Below are 14996 nucleotides of genomic sequence, written 5' to 3'. Positions count from 1 at the left end.
AAATGTCAGTGTGAAATTCATCTCCTGATCTTGTGTTCTGTTTGAAGCCCGAAAGAGTGTTGCTGCTTTCAAAGGACCTAAACCTCTGAGGGAAGAGCAGAGGTCACATGTCGATGGTGTCTTTAACAGCCCCAGGGAAACCCTTGTTCTCAGCCTTCTCCTCTTCTGCTCTCAATCAGTGCTGGGTCTTAGGGCAGCTGAATGAGCACATACCATACTGATTGTACGCAGATCTTGTGTAATCTGAATAAAGATGGTAGTCAAGCACTAAAGAACTAACCAGGACAGACTTTGGAAGGTAAAGGAAAGGGAGAATAATTGTGAATAAGCAAATTCCTATTAAACAAAGACCTGAAGAGTTGAGGGACTCTGCAAGAGGGAATAGTATTGTGCAAATGCTGCTGATGCCAAGCACGATGAGGCAGGGCAGGGATACCCACCAGAAATGGGCAAGTTTATAGGTAGCGGAGGTGCAGTGCTCTTGAACAGTATCGCATTGGTTGGTATCCCTAGGGCTAGTGTGGCTACATGGTCAGAAATGAGATTTGGAACAGGAATTCTGTTTGTCCTGAGTCATATCTGTTAACTTGACTGATGTTTTTTCCTGCTGTCAGCACTGCAGAGCCAATGTAATTTCAGAGGAATAAGCTGGTTTCTCTTCTGCTTCTTGCACATTGATAAAATAACATGCAAAGTTGTAATTCCAGCATGACTGGTGATGTATGAAATGAGAAGGACTGTAGCTGCAAGTTGAGGTGATCTTGTTTTGACTTTAAACAATGCGAATGACATGCAAGCAGTTGAAGGAGAGTGACAAAAAATAAGCTTGTGGTCAGTGAGCAAACTGAATAGTCTCAGCAGCCTGACTGGTGTCTTCTGCATGCAAAGAAAGTAGATTTTAATTCTTCGTGAAAGTAAGTTTGAGATTCGTCCAGTTAATATGAAATCTTTTTTTTTTTTCCATTGGAGACAAAATGATGCTCAGGAGAGTGTCAGGACAAGAACAGCAAGAATTACTGTGGATGAGGAAAGAGATGAAATGGGGCTCGTGATGATTAGCGAGGATATTGCCCATAAGAACTGAGTGTATCTGCTAGGGCTGTTGAGGGCGCAGTGTCCCAGCACACATCAGGGATACCTAAATGATACAGAAGCTAGCTTTTAACAAGGACTCCACTGTACCTATTCAAGTTAAACACGTTTGAAGAAACCTTGATATATTCTTTCTTCCCTCTCAGGCAGTTTCACTGGTTTCTGTGTCAAATCTTAGATAAAGACCCAAACTATGTAGGTAATAGTGGGGTCCTTTATTCCTAGGACAGGCTTATAATGGAAATGAAAGCAATACAAGTTTTCCCAGCAGCCGTAGGAGGAGTTTGCCACCATGTCTCTTCTATCACTGTCAGGCGTAATGAGATAGTCCTGCCTGGATGAGTCCTGGTGATTGAGTGATGACAAAAATCTGCATTGATTCTTGCTCACAGAAACATTGGGGTGAAAAATCTCCTTCAATGTCTGGAGCAGAAAGGTTTTTCTTAACGATTAAACTTACTACATGCACCCATTTCTTCACTGAGAGGGTGGTCGGTCACTGGGACAGGCTCCCCAGGGAATGGTCACAGCCCCAAGCCTGTCAGAGTTCAAGGAGCATCTGGACGATGCTCTTACTCATATGGTTTAGTTTTAGGTAGTCCTGCGGGAAGCAGGGATTTGGACTCGATGATCCTTATGGGTCCCTTTCCAACTTGAGATACTCTATGATTCTAACTGCAGAGACCTGCACCGGGGAAGGAAGGAGGTGCTTGCAGTGATAAAGGCTGGGGATGGACAGGCTGGGGAGGAGCTCTGCTGAAAAGGACCTGGGTGGGTCCTGGTGGGAGGTCACCACAAGCCAGCAGTATGTCCTGGCAGCAAAGCAAGCCAGCATCCTAGGCTGCATGAAGAGCAGCAGAGCCAGGACAATGAGGGAAGTGATTATCACCCTCCCGCCCCAGAGTCTCGTATTATATCACATCCACATGCTGCATCCCATTTTTGATTCCTCCAGTACAGAAAAGTAATGGACAAACCGGAGGGGGTTCAGTGGAGGGCCACCGGCATGGTTGGGCAGGCTGGAGTACTCACCTACCAGCCGAGGCTGATGGAGCTGGGCTTGTTCAGCCTGGAGCAGAGCCAGCTTTGGGGGCACCTAACAGCAGTGTCCTCCCCTGATGTCTGTGAGGAACTTATCAAGAAGTTTTACAGGGCTTTTTGCAGTGGCACATGGCAGGGTGTGAGAGGCAAGGGGCATAAGTTGTAACAAGAGAGGTTCAGGCTGGATATCAGGAAAAACATCTTCACCACGAGGACAGTCAAGTAGTGCAACAAATTGCCCAGAGAGGACGTGAAGGTTCCTGCTTTTTATTTTAGTATTCTTTCGAGCAGGAGGATCCAAGGTCTGGGGCGGGGGCGGGGGGTGGGGGGTAGCACCAGTGTGTGGCATGATTACACCGGGATCAGAGACCAAGGTTCCAAGGTTAGTGTGTGGCCCAATGAGATACTTTGGCCACATCCACAAGAAAGGTAAGCCATCATTTCCTAGGGATCCTCAGCACCAGAAGTTGAATAGCATGAAACTAATGCCAGAGGTGCTCTATAGGTCACGTAAGTCCTTGGGGGTCTGGCTGTTCTGTCATAGGGATAGCCTGCATACGCTTATCCCCTAGAAAGCAGTCCCGTTGCAGTCGGTGGGGTTTTTTTGGCACAATTCCCACTTAGCGCCTGTGGGATGTCACTTGGGACTCATTTGTTAACAGTAGGATTCACTGAATTTCACCTTCAGCCGTCTACAAATTAGACCCCTAGAGCTCAATTCTTTTTTATAAATGCAGGCATCAATGCCATTTGAGTTGCCCTGGAGTATCTAACATGGCCCAGGTTTTAGAACGTTAATAAAGGCCTTAAAGTAGAATTCAGCTCACAGACTCATCCTTCCAAGCTTAGGAAGCCTTAGCCAGGTATCTGGATGCACCAGACACATATGTTTATGCTATTTAGAGCCCCTGAAATGGCCTAGGATACCCCATGTTGGAGGTCACAGGTGTCCTATTCATCCTGCATCATGTCTGTAGGACCTTCATGGATGTTTTGGAGACTCTAGGAATCTCAAACAGCACTAGATGCCTACGTCTGGCAAACAAATTGAGCCATACTTGCTTACTTCAGGGCAAGCAGAATAACTCTGCTGACGAGTTTACTGTTGCCCAGCATGGGAGCTCTGACTCTTGGTGCACCTGGAAACACCTCAGCCTAGGTCTCTGAGTTAGCTAAGCTAGTCACCCAGGGCTTGACTGACTTGCCTAAACAAAGCTGCCTAGTGCCAGAGATACCTAAAATAGTCTGAGACACCCACATGGGGCTGGCAGATATGACAAAGGACCTAGAGGAGACCTGTGCCCTTCTGTTGCAGTGGTTGCAGCTAGTGGCTAAGCAGAGTATTCTCAGGCACTGGGAGCAATACTTGATGTCTCTACTAAGAAAACTGAATTCTGCTCCTGTTCTCCTCTTACAGCCAACGGAAAGTCAGCAACGCCTCCAGCCAGCTCCTCCGCTCCCTGGGCTTAGGCATACTGCTTCAGGTGGGACTAACTGTCTCCAGGATGCATTTCTGTTACCCTGACTAGCAGAGATGTCTACAGGGTTAAGCAGCGGTATGCGTCTGCTTTGAGGGGTGCTGAGCTGAGGTTGAGGTTGAGCAGATACATTGGTATCTCAGCACCTTTATGGTCTACACCCAAGAGACCTGACCAGGGACCTATATGGTATCACTGTGGCCTGAAAGAGCACTTGTGCCTATGCTGTTGCATAGAACAGCACATTGCCTTCCTCCATTATTGCTGCTGCTTATCCATTTTTATCTGCAATGAGACTGGTGTCAGGTCAGTTTGACTGACTTTTAGGTTTCTTCTGATTTCCAGATGACGTCTCTTCTCTAATAGGTCCTGTGCATCCAGGTAGCCCCCACTCCCCAGGTGATACTGACTCTTCTCCAGTGTCAAAGCCACAGGGCTTAAATCACATGTGCATCAATGAGAAGCAACTGTATCTATCCAGAGGAGGATGACTGAACGAAAAAGTATTTTACCTTCACCCATGCTTCCTATTGACTTCTAAATAAATATGCATTATCCCATGGTTCCCCACTACATTTTCAACTCCACCTGGGTGAGAAGGACAGGACAACTGCAAAAATTTCTTTAAGTATGTTCATTTTAGCATTGAACTTAGGCTTACGGAGATGGGAAAACTGTTAGTCATGATGCAGAAAAAGAGGAAATGTCAAAAATTCTCTTCCTTCACATACCTACATGTCGGGAAAAGGGTAAAATGGTTTCTGGTCCAACTCTGTAACAGTCTGCTTAGCTACCATTGCTATTAAAGATAAAATATTTCCAAGCGGGTAGCTCCAGGTACCTTGGACTGAGAATGGGACAGAGAGCTCTGATCCATTGCTACAAACCTTTAGGACTCTTCAAGCACACCAGCAGCATCCCAGACAATGGGGAACATGCTGTTCTCATGCTCACATTCATAAAAGACAAGCAGGATGACCCAGCTCATGGCAGGCTAGTTTGACATTACTTTGGCAAAATAATGGACATAGTGATATGGGTATAAAGGGGTAGGAGACATTAAAGAAGAGGTAAACAATTAATGCCAATCAACATGCTTTTTAGGGAGGAAAGGTTGTCAAACTCGATTTCATTCTTTGATGTGATTGTAGGTTTTGGCTGATAAAAGTAATTGCAAAGACAGAATATACTCTGACTTTTGTATGTTTGACAGCGTAGCAGATCCTGATTAAAAAATTAGCATTCCACCCTATCAATACAAGGCACATAAAATGGATTAAGAATTGGCTGACATGTCAACAAAGAAGCTGTCAAAGGGGAATCACTCCAGGAGAGTATTTTTTTAGAGGGGTTCTGCAGGGATGAGTAATAGGTCTGAATGCTATTGAATATTTTCACTAATGACTTGGAAGTAAATATTAAAACTGCTGATAACATTGGAAAATAATGAAGAGGACTAGGAGTTATACAAAAGTGCTCTTAGTACGGTTGTAAGCAAGCTTTCAAGTCTAAGAACAGGCAAGCAGACCACACACGCAGGAACCTGGAGCAGAAGACATCTGAGAGGGATTTAGGCATACTAAAGAAGCAACCCAAAATAATTCTGCCACTATGGTGCTTTGTGGCTTTTGCATGTTATTCTTTGCGAGGACTGATGCAAGCCCTGACCATGTAATTCAGAGGAGTAAAGTAGGGATGAAATTTTTAATTTCTGCATGTTGCATCACTAGACTTGATGTTGAAATAATGCATCTGGCTCTGGTACCCCAAATTTAGAAAGGATGTCAGGAAAGAAAAAAAAAGGAAAAAAAAAAAAAGAAGGTTGTGGAAATAAACCACAAAAATTATTCAGGGACCAAAAAACCACTATTGTATGTAGATGCTTCCAGAGCATGAAAAAGAACAGGATGAAAAGCAACTCGAGACCTGCTTATGAGTGCCTTTGGGGGGAAAATAGTAGATACAAAAGGGCTCTTTAATGTAGCAGCACTGAGCAGAGCCAGAACCAACAGAGAAAACATCTGCAGGAGCACGGGCAGGGATTCAGCAGATCACGCGCTTCTGGGAAGTGGTAGACTTCCAACCCAACTCCCAGTGGCTTTGGATGAAGACTGAAACCACATTTTTTTACTCAATCAAGCATGGGGTAAGGGGGAAACTATGGTGTCTTACATGTGAAAGGTGAGACTTGGTGCTTTACTGGTCCCCTCTAACTCGTTACTCAAAGGCACGGAGCTGTGAAACCTACAGTTCAGGGAGCTGATAAACCCACTCCTTACTTTCCCACAGGACTTCATCTCTGGTCTTCTGCCTCTTTCCAAAATCCCTCCCTCCAACACCTCTGTGGCGTCCACCTTCTGGCACCAAGCGACGTGCGTAAGCCAAGAGTACCATTTTCAAGCCATTGGTCAGAGGGACGTAAGACAATGCTGAAAATGTTGCCTGGGGTGCCGTCAGGCAGGTTTTTCAGAAGGGAAAACACCAGCAAAACTTTGTACCAGAAGTTAGCCCACTTTCCAAACTGAAGCTGTCTCCTTTTGCTGAGAACTCAACAATTTATGCATGTCCTGTGAGCGAGATGTCCCCAGAGCAGCCTGGGGAGGCTGGGACATCGCTCCCTGAAGTCCCATCTTCAGGAAACAACTCTCGAAGATTCAAATGCTTCTCTGTTTATGAAATAAAGTCCACCAGACCTATCACCAATTGTTTATGCTAAAGAGCACACTCCCATTAATGTTAATGGTGCTTTGGAGCATAAATCCTTGCTAATTGATATAGGAATGTATCCCAGAAGAGTTTACTTTACTGCTGATTTAGCTGATAGATATAAATGTGTGAGAGGGAAATATTAGCATTCATGTAAAACAATTAGGTTATCAACAGGGGCGAATGATTCAGAAAATGACTGCAACTTTCCAGCTCCCTGTAATGGAAAAAAAGAAAGTCTGCTAATGAGGAAAATCAGAGGGAATACAAATATGAGCTAATCGTTGCTATTACTTAATATTTGTGTTACATCAGCAGCCCCTGAAAATCAGGGCTGGGTCCCCACCTGAGCTCTGTGCAGATGGGGGATGGACAGGACCATCCTGCTGCCCACCGAGGACAATCCTCTCCATGGCCTCTCCGGGCGAGCCGTATTTCGGGCTTATAAGTCTAACAAACCTGGCCGCTGGATGTCGAGCTCAATAACGTTTGCTAAATACGTATGAATAGAGGAGAATGATACAAGCAGCGGATAGATTTTCACAATTTAATTTTTTTTTTTTCATTTTCAGATAATATAATGGCATATGAAAAGTGAGGCAGTAATGCAGTTCAAAAGAAAAAAAGAAAGCAACCCCCACCACTCTCCTGGATCTTTCTGCCAAAGGCTGACATTACTGAAAGTTTGCTAAATACAAGAAGTACGGGTATTTCCATAAAAATCGGATTGTTTGAAACCTACAATTTTGTGGCAAATGTACAGCCATCGAAGGAATATATTTTTCAGTGTACTCAACAGTTTTAGCTATTCGACTCCCATTTAATTCATGGGTTTTGATGTGCAAATGTTTTCCTAAGAGAAGGCTCAGATACAGGAAATGTACAGTAAGCCACACATCTTCCGCTAAGAGATGCTTTGACCTTGAGTGTTGAATCTGTGATTTTGAGCATACGGGGTTTCATTTTTTATTCTAAACCTGTCTAGAATCAGGAGGAAAAAAAGTCACGTACCAAAAAGAAGTATAGTATTGTTTGTGGAACAGATATAGCATCATTTCATTACCTTTTCTGATTCACATACTTTAACTATTTCTTAGTTTTAGTGCAATAGCAGGCACGTTTGCTTTTGCATACAGAAAAAGAAATGTCTTCATTTTAGTATCTTTTGAGTCACTGAATGGTAAGACTTTTTCTCCCCACACACTTCAAGTAAGCCTAATTTTCAAGGTCTCTGTTATTAATGATATATCAAACAAATTATATAACATTTGCCTGGGCATGGTTAAAGACCGTGTACCCAGTAAGATTTCATATAACAAAAAGCGCCCAACCCTAGAAACACGTTTTTTTTTTTTCCATTTAATGCTCATAAAATTTTACAGACAACAGAATCCTTTCTTAAGCTTTATTTAAGAAATTGAATACTATTATAGTTCAATATATATAAGACACATCCAGTATTGTGTTCCTGATAGCAAGTGCATAGATTTTGTTAAGATATCATTTTTATATTTTAAAAATTTTTTTTTATTTGTTACTCAGTAGCATGTTTCATGATCACACGAAGGGATATTCCCAGTGATTTTGCTAAGAGCATGAGAGAAAAAACAGAACACAGCAAAGTAGTGAAACTACAACAGAGATGAGGAACAAAAACAATCAGGCAAACTATCAGTACAGTCGATTCCTGATAAGTGAATAATCTGATTGCTTGGTCACAATGCTTTATTCACTTATCAGGAATGATTCACACTACATTTTGTTAAACTGTTTTCCTTAGCCTAATACCTAAGAGTCACACTGGGCAAAGGCACACACACTCTGGCAGGCTATTCTTTAATCAGCAAGTCTTGTGACAGTTTGGTAATTTCCCATGGCGATACACATATAGCTAACAAAGAGACATTTTGCTAACACTGCAAGGTGCCTTACATAATTGAAATTAAAAGCATGCATTTAAGCAGGACAAACTGTTCAGCTGCATTGCTTTAAGGAACTCATTTTTCCCCATTGTTGAAATAAAAAGAAAAAAAGAAAGAAAAACCTGTATCTTTCAGCCCTGAGTATTTAAGAGAAACCCAACTGCAGTATAAGTCTTTTTTTTCAGTTGTCTTTTTGGAAGAAAAGACCCTTCACAAAGCTCTAGTTTCTTTCCTAAGACCAAGTTTTGGAGAAAAAAAAAAGAAAACATTGAACAACAACCTAAAAAACCCAGAGACCAATTCTGATTTATCATTCATGCAAGTCAAGACTTACTCAACTGAATCCACTGGTGTCAAAATTATCCAAATCGGGATCATAAACTCTAGGGGTGTCAAAGACCCAGGATACAGTCTGACCACCGGTTTCTGCTTTCCTGCCTGGGCTGTCCACTACAGGCTTCTGTTGTTTTAGATTAAGCTTAAGAGTTGCTTGGACCCCTGACCTCTGACAACAGCCCCTGCAAGACGACATCTGAGCTTGTTTGGGACTCCAGACTCATTACTTATTTGCCTTTCATGGAAACGGAAAAGTGGGGAAAAAAAAAAAAATTAAAAAAAAATTGAGCAACAACAACCAGGCCAACTCATGAGCCACCAGAAAATTTCAAAACTCTTCCAAACGCAGGAGCCAATGTCGCTGCTGACACCACACGGAACCACCCAGTGCGCCATGACCTTGTACGACGTTACTCGGGGGGGTGTGTTTGTGTGTGTGAGCCGAAGCCAGAGTGCCAGAAAGACCAGGGGAGAGGAGACAAGAGGGAGGAGTGTCATTTGGGTCTCATAAGAGCACTTTTAAGTGGTCTTCGATTCCTGAGCATCACAGAAAGTGGGACAAAGGAAAGGGACGGGGGCGTATGGCTTGAATTCCAGAGAGCACTCGCCAGTGCTTCTCTCTCCTCCTTGGGTTTGGTTTGGTTTGGTTTGGTTGGTTTTGTTCCCCCCCCCCCCCCCTCTCCAAATTGTAAGGTTTGTATCTGTGATCAAACAGAGGAGAGAAGAGAGACTTTTTGTAAAGCGGAACAACATAGATTTTTCTTTTGCAGCTTTTCTTTCATCATGGTAGACACCGGTTGGGGGAGAGCAGAGAGATTCTTGTGAGGAGGAAAAAATTATGGGAAATGAAAGAATTAAAAAAGCTAAAAGCCAACTGTAAAAAATAATGAGAAAAAAAGTGCTATGGTATTCCTTTCGTCCCTTCTGGGATTTGTGTAATACTATTAGCCAATGCTGAGAATGATCTGCTTTGTAAGCCCACAGCAAAAATATCACCCATTTGAACAACAGGGGATCTTTTTTCCATCATTTATATCTTTTTTTTTTTTTTTAATTCCGCTGGCTTTAATAGAAAGTCTTCCTGTGCTCACTTGGATTTTATTTTATTTTTTAAAATTATTATACGTATAACTGCACGTAACAAGCTCGATCACCTGGTAGGCTTTTGCAGGCTCTCGCAGCCCTAGTTAAGATGTGATTAGTTTCTAAGGAGAGTTTGACTAATACCATATGCCATCAGATTACTGTGCAGTTTGGAAAAAATCCCAAGGCTACATCCTCCTTTTCTTGAATGTTTCATATGCTTCTGCAAAGTAGCGGCAGAGTATTATTATTATTTTTTTTAACGACTAGTAAGAATTGATCTCCATAATCCGCATTTTCCAGACTGGCTGCTATGTCACAGCAAAAAAAAAAAAAAAAAAAATCTTTTCAGGTGGCTTCTGTGGGTTCGTGTGCAGAAGCTTTTGCAGTTAGAAGGCTAACAAAAAGCTACCTTCAATATGGCTTTGCAGGAAACTTATGTAAGATGCTTCCTGCTCAGATAGATCATCCAAGTGATAAGGCATGACTAGGGGGAGGAAGAGAGAAAAACAATAAAAATCAAAGAAACCATAACATGTCTAAAATGTACAAATCCTCTTTTGCCCCCCAATCAGATATTCACTTAGGTGGAATCGACTGTATCTTTTGTACACAACCAACAAATAGAGAAAAAAAAAAACAGGCACGTGAAACAGTGAGGTGTGTAGATGTATTACCAACACAGAATGACCACCAACAATACAACACACAAAGTAGAGAGACAAGTATTAGGAAAATGGTTTAATATTGGAGACAGAAGCAAAAAACTGCATCACACAATAACATACGTTACAAAAATAAGTCTGACTGTTTCAACTACACGGTTATGTTCACAATGAGGACAGAAGAATCAGAAAAAACTCTGATCTAAACAGCAAAAAAGCAAACCCCTAACGTTTTAACTAATACATTTATCCACGCAAAGTGACCGAGTACTCCTAATTCTAATTACCTTATTGTGTAACTGCACGATACAGAATAAAAAGTGAAACTTACCGCTTTTGTTAAGACAAAATTCTAAACACTAGATATAAGCAAAGGGAAAAAAAGAAATCAAGCCAAAGTTTTGAATTCTCTAAACAAAACCAACTCTCTTTCTACCGTCCAGAAATCAAACTTGAAAATCAGTCATGATCGAGGGGGCCCACGAGAGTAAGCCACAAAAATTTCCATTTGTTTTTTAATCTCCAGTATAAAAAGTTCCACTGGTACAAAATGCATAAGTACAATCAAGTTGTAGAAATAGGAAAGCCTGCTTTTTTTTTCTTTTTTTTGTTCTTTTTTTTTTTGGCTCAAATTCCATCAAACAACAAAATCCAAATGCATCAATAAAACAGAAACAATACTCAAATGGTCTTACAGTTTCCACTAGATTGCATTAACTTTGGCTTTTCTCAGACAATACTTAAAAACTAGTTTGTAATTCTAAACAAAATGATAGTATTATTAATCTACAAACAACAATTCTCACAGCACAAAAAAAACACAAATACATAGGTTTTTTTTTTTTTTTTTGTATGACATTATCCAAAAAGGTAATGAAACTACAGGATATTTTTTCCTTTTGTTAATTAGCACTTAAGATAATAAAAACAGAAACAGTAAAATGATTCCAGAGTAGCACAAGCCAAGGAACTGTAACCCCTATGGTGAAAGAAAGATGAACTTGTTACTCCTTTGAGGACTGCCATTTCATTGCAATTAGCTAATTTGTTTGAAAGAACAACTAGTCTAGCCTTTTGATTAGAATTTTGTAAAGCAATTTCCCTTGTTTTTCTTCCTCTCTTATTAGGCCCTTGCACCCTTGCAGCTTTTTCCTTTCAATATTTTGAAAGAGAACGGGTAGATAATTTGTCTCCAAGGAGGTGTATGTTTGGGTTTTTGGTTTTGTACTCAATTTTTATTTATTTTTTTTTTAAATTTTATTTCAAGATGGACACTTTCTCAGCAATGACCCATCTCGGTTGCCTGGAAGTACGGAAACATTCCTCCTCTCCCATTGCTAAGCCAATGTCCCGTGTAGCGTAATTCGGGGCAGCCCGATACCGAGTTACACTGCCTGAGGACCAAAGGCATCACCGCCCTAACTGGACTGGTCAACCCGCAGGACACACTAGGGCATCTAAAAAAGCTTTGGAAATTTATACGGTGGGTACAATGAGAAAAATTAGTGAAACAGTCTAAACAATCCAAATGATGATCTCATATTATATATATATATGTACATATATATAATATAATGTACGTGAGATGATACTTTGAATATGCAAAATTGCTGCAAGTAGTACAAAATAGCCCTCAAAGGGTGTAGGAAGGCCCCAGCAGTAGTAAAAACATGTGAGAAAAGTATAGATCATTTATTTATAAGTGCATGTGCTATAAGAAGGAAACTTTTTTGCATCACTAGAGGCTAGTCCTTTCCATCCCAGGGCTCTACATAAAGAAGCATTTAAGTTGGGGATGAGAGACAAGAGTGCACCAGCTGATGTTGTTCATATAGGGCTTTGTTTTTAATTTTAGGCGGCTTCAAATATCATCGGATAGAAATAGGAAGTGGAAGAAGGTATGGCACTTTATCATCAGTAGCAGGTACTGCTGCTCACGCATTGGATTGGCAATGAATTCTCTATACCGGTAGCGAAAAACCAAATTTGGTTGTTGGTTACTACTTGTGCGGTAGAAATGCGATCTAATCAGACTTACAAGGCAGTGAAAAGGGCTACCAGCATCTCTTTTTCTGGTTCCTTACACAGAGCTTCCTCCAGCAAACACCCACATCAGTCACAAATATATTCCCATGGACTACTTGAACGAGTAAAGTTACTCCTCTCTATACGAGTGTCTGCAGGAGTAAGCCAATATATTGCCGTTACAGATAATGGCAGGTAACACCAAACATTACAGTGTATGTAAACTTTATCCATAAAAAGTAGTTTAACTGCAGTGCACACTGAATTTTCACCCAGGAAGATCTAGTGCATCTGATTTAAGCAAAAGTTCATTTATTTAAATTACAAAAATATTATTATTTTTTTTTCTCCTCAAGGTTTTCAAATGGTGGATTTACCACTCCTGTCTGAGAGTGGCTCACACAATAGATAATTAAAGAATTGTTTTCTTTTTCTTTTATTTTATTAATACTGAATAGCATATTCCAGCAGCATATTAAAAGCTCTTTAAGAAAAGACAAAATCCCCGAAATCTAAAAAGGAAAACCACAAGTTAATTACGGTTTTAAATAATTTTAGTTATAGATACAGAAGAAATTTAGACACCAGTAAAATATTTTTGTCCTTCAGATCTGCCCTGTGCATTGTTCTGATTTCAACCATGTATTAAATAAACCACAAAAAACTAAGTATATATATATTTATAGATATAGATATATATATAAAAATAAACAGCAAAATGGTGAATGTATAAAAGGTATTAACACTCAAGACAGCTCTGGGTGGAAAGGGTTAAAAGTTCAAAACTTTCTCACCTTAGAGGTTTCCATACAATATGAAGAAAATACATAGTGAGGTTTGCTTTCACAGCATTGATGTGTGCAGAGTGGTTAAAAAAGTGAAACATGGGCACTTATACAATGTTTTACAAAAAACATCAAAGAGAAATAACAAACAATAACAATTTCAGGCAACAAGACCACAGGATAGCAAGTTAACAAACTTTTTAACCTCTTTTTTCTTTAAATATTAGGGATTTATACAAAACACATAATAAAATACCCATGTTATCAAATTACTTCACACAAGAAACACACTGAAGCTCTAGGAAGAAAGTACCTTTGGAATTTGGCACTATAGTTTCACTGATTTTTTTTTTCTTTAAAAGAAAAACCGATCACATTTTGCTGAACACAAACACATCTAAATTGTTCACAATAAAAAAATGACATCAATGCGTCACAAGCCAACACAAACTTATTCTGGAATATTTTTTCAGTTTTCACATGAAATTCATTTTTTTAAGCAAACAACTTTTTTTTGTTTTTTTTTTTTTTGAATCTTGTTTTTGTTCTTGTTGTTCAAGTAAACCAATTTTAAACTCGTCTTTTATAAACATAGAACACTTAAGACCATAAGACTCATGATGAAACCACAACTTAATTCACAGAAGCACCAACGTAACACATTTTACAGTAACCTTTCTTCTGTACATTGAAACAGTATAAAATATAGGTAATTTCATGTGCATTAAACCATGGATTGTCTAACTGTGAGTCAGTTCAGCAAAAGGTGACACAAGTAGGTAGCATTTGCCCTAAAACAGGGTAAATATTTTCTTATACTAATCTACAAAAAGTGGTTCTATATATATACTTTAATGAGAAAGTGAGCCACCTAAAATGGCCTTATCAAAAAACTTTACACTGCCTGAAAAATGTAAAAACTATTACAGACCTCTAGAGACTTAAAATCAGACAGTTTTATTTCTCAAACTGTTTTGGAAGTAGTCTGTTAGAAACCAACATTCTGTGCCTCTGGACACATATTGCTATTGTCACCAGTGACCAGGCAGAATGCCAATCCCTGTATAATACTTTCAAGTCTGTTTTTTTTTTTATTTTTTTTTTTACGAAATGAAAAAACAAAAAAAAACAAAAAAAAAACCAAAACAAAAAACCCAAACAAAAAAACCCAAAGGAAAAAAGAAAACCAAAAAAAGGAAAGAAAGAAAAAACATTTTGCCACAGGTTGTTTTTAAATCCTATCATTAATTTATCTAATAATAAATTTCAGTCTTGCATGAATGCAGCAATGTTTTTTCACATTGACTTCCCAGAATTCATAGCTAGATGAGGTCACATGCAAATTTCAAAGGTCAAACTAGATCAAAGGTCAGTAGGAGAACCAAATATGATGTGAGGTCAGAAAGACATCAGAAACAATGACGGGACGATGAAACTTTTTTTTTTTTTGAGACGCCACAGGGACATGCTAGGCAAACGATGGGCTAACGGGCATGGAGATGTCTAGGGAAAAAACAAGGAAGAGGAAAAAAAGTTACATAGAATCTATGCAGCACAAACAAAATCACTTTTATGGGTGCAGGAGAAAACTAATGCAAATCTTTTATCAGTAGAGTCTATAAGCCGTTCACATAATTTGCATTAACTTACAATACTTGTCAACAAGAGCACAATGGAACCCCAAAAGAATCCATCTGAAAGGAGTCAGAGAGAACGGATTCCTCTTTGGGGAGAAAAGAGAGGAAAGAACCAGTTTCTACAAATGTAACAGAAAGGTACGGGGAGGGGGGAAAAAGGTCAGACAACTGAACTTTAAACTAGGTAATGGAAACTACGAACAAAATAACCAGACAAATACAAACA

General features: G+C 39.9%; 1 protein-coding gene across 8 annotated transcripts in view; it reads right to left on the bottom strand.

Annotated features, from left to right (window-relative positions):
• Nucleotides 1-9939: 9939 nt before the first annotated feature.
• Nucleotides 9940-14996, bottom strand: part of CELF2 (CUGBP Elav-like family member 2) — a 382430-nt gene continuing 377373 nt past the window's right edge. For 7 of the 8 annotated variants that reach the window (XM_075521314.1, XM_075521643.1, XM_075521155.1 and 4 more), the window contains one exon: nt 9940-14636. The gene's annotated coding sequence lies outside the window, so the exon portion shown is untranslated. The remainder of the gene's footprint in view (nt 14637-14996) is intronic. The other variant, XM_075521229.1, reaches the window with a different exon arrangement.

This window comes from Mycteria americana, chromosome 1, assembly GCF_035582795.1.
Source record: "Mycteria americana isolate JAX WOST 10 ecotype Jacksonville Zoo and Gardens chromosome 1, USCA_MyAme_1.0, whole genome shotgun sequence".
NCBI classification, from domain to species: Eukaryota; Metazoa; Chordata; class Aves; order Ciconiiformes; family Ciconiidae; genus Mycteria; species Mycteria americana.
This window is presented reverse-complemented; position numbering and strand designations above follow the sequence as displayed.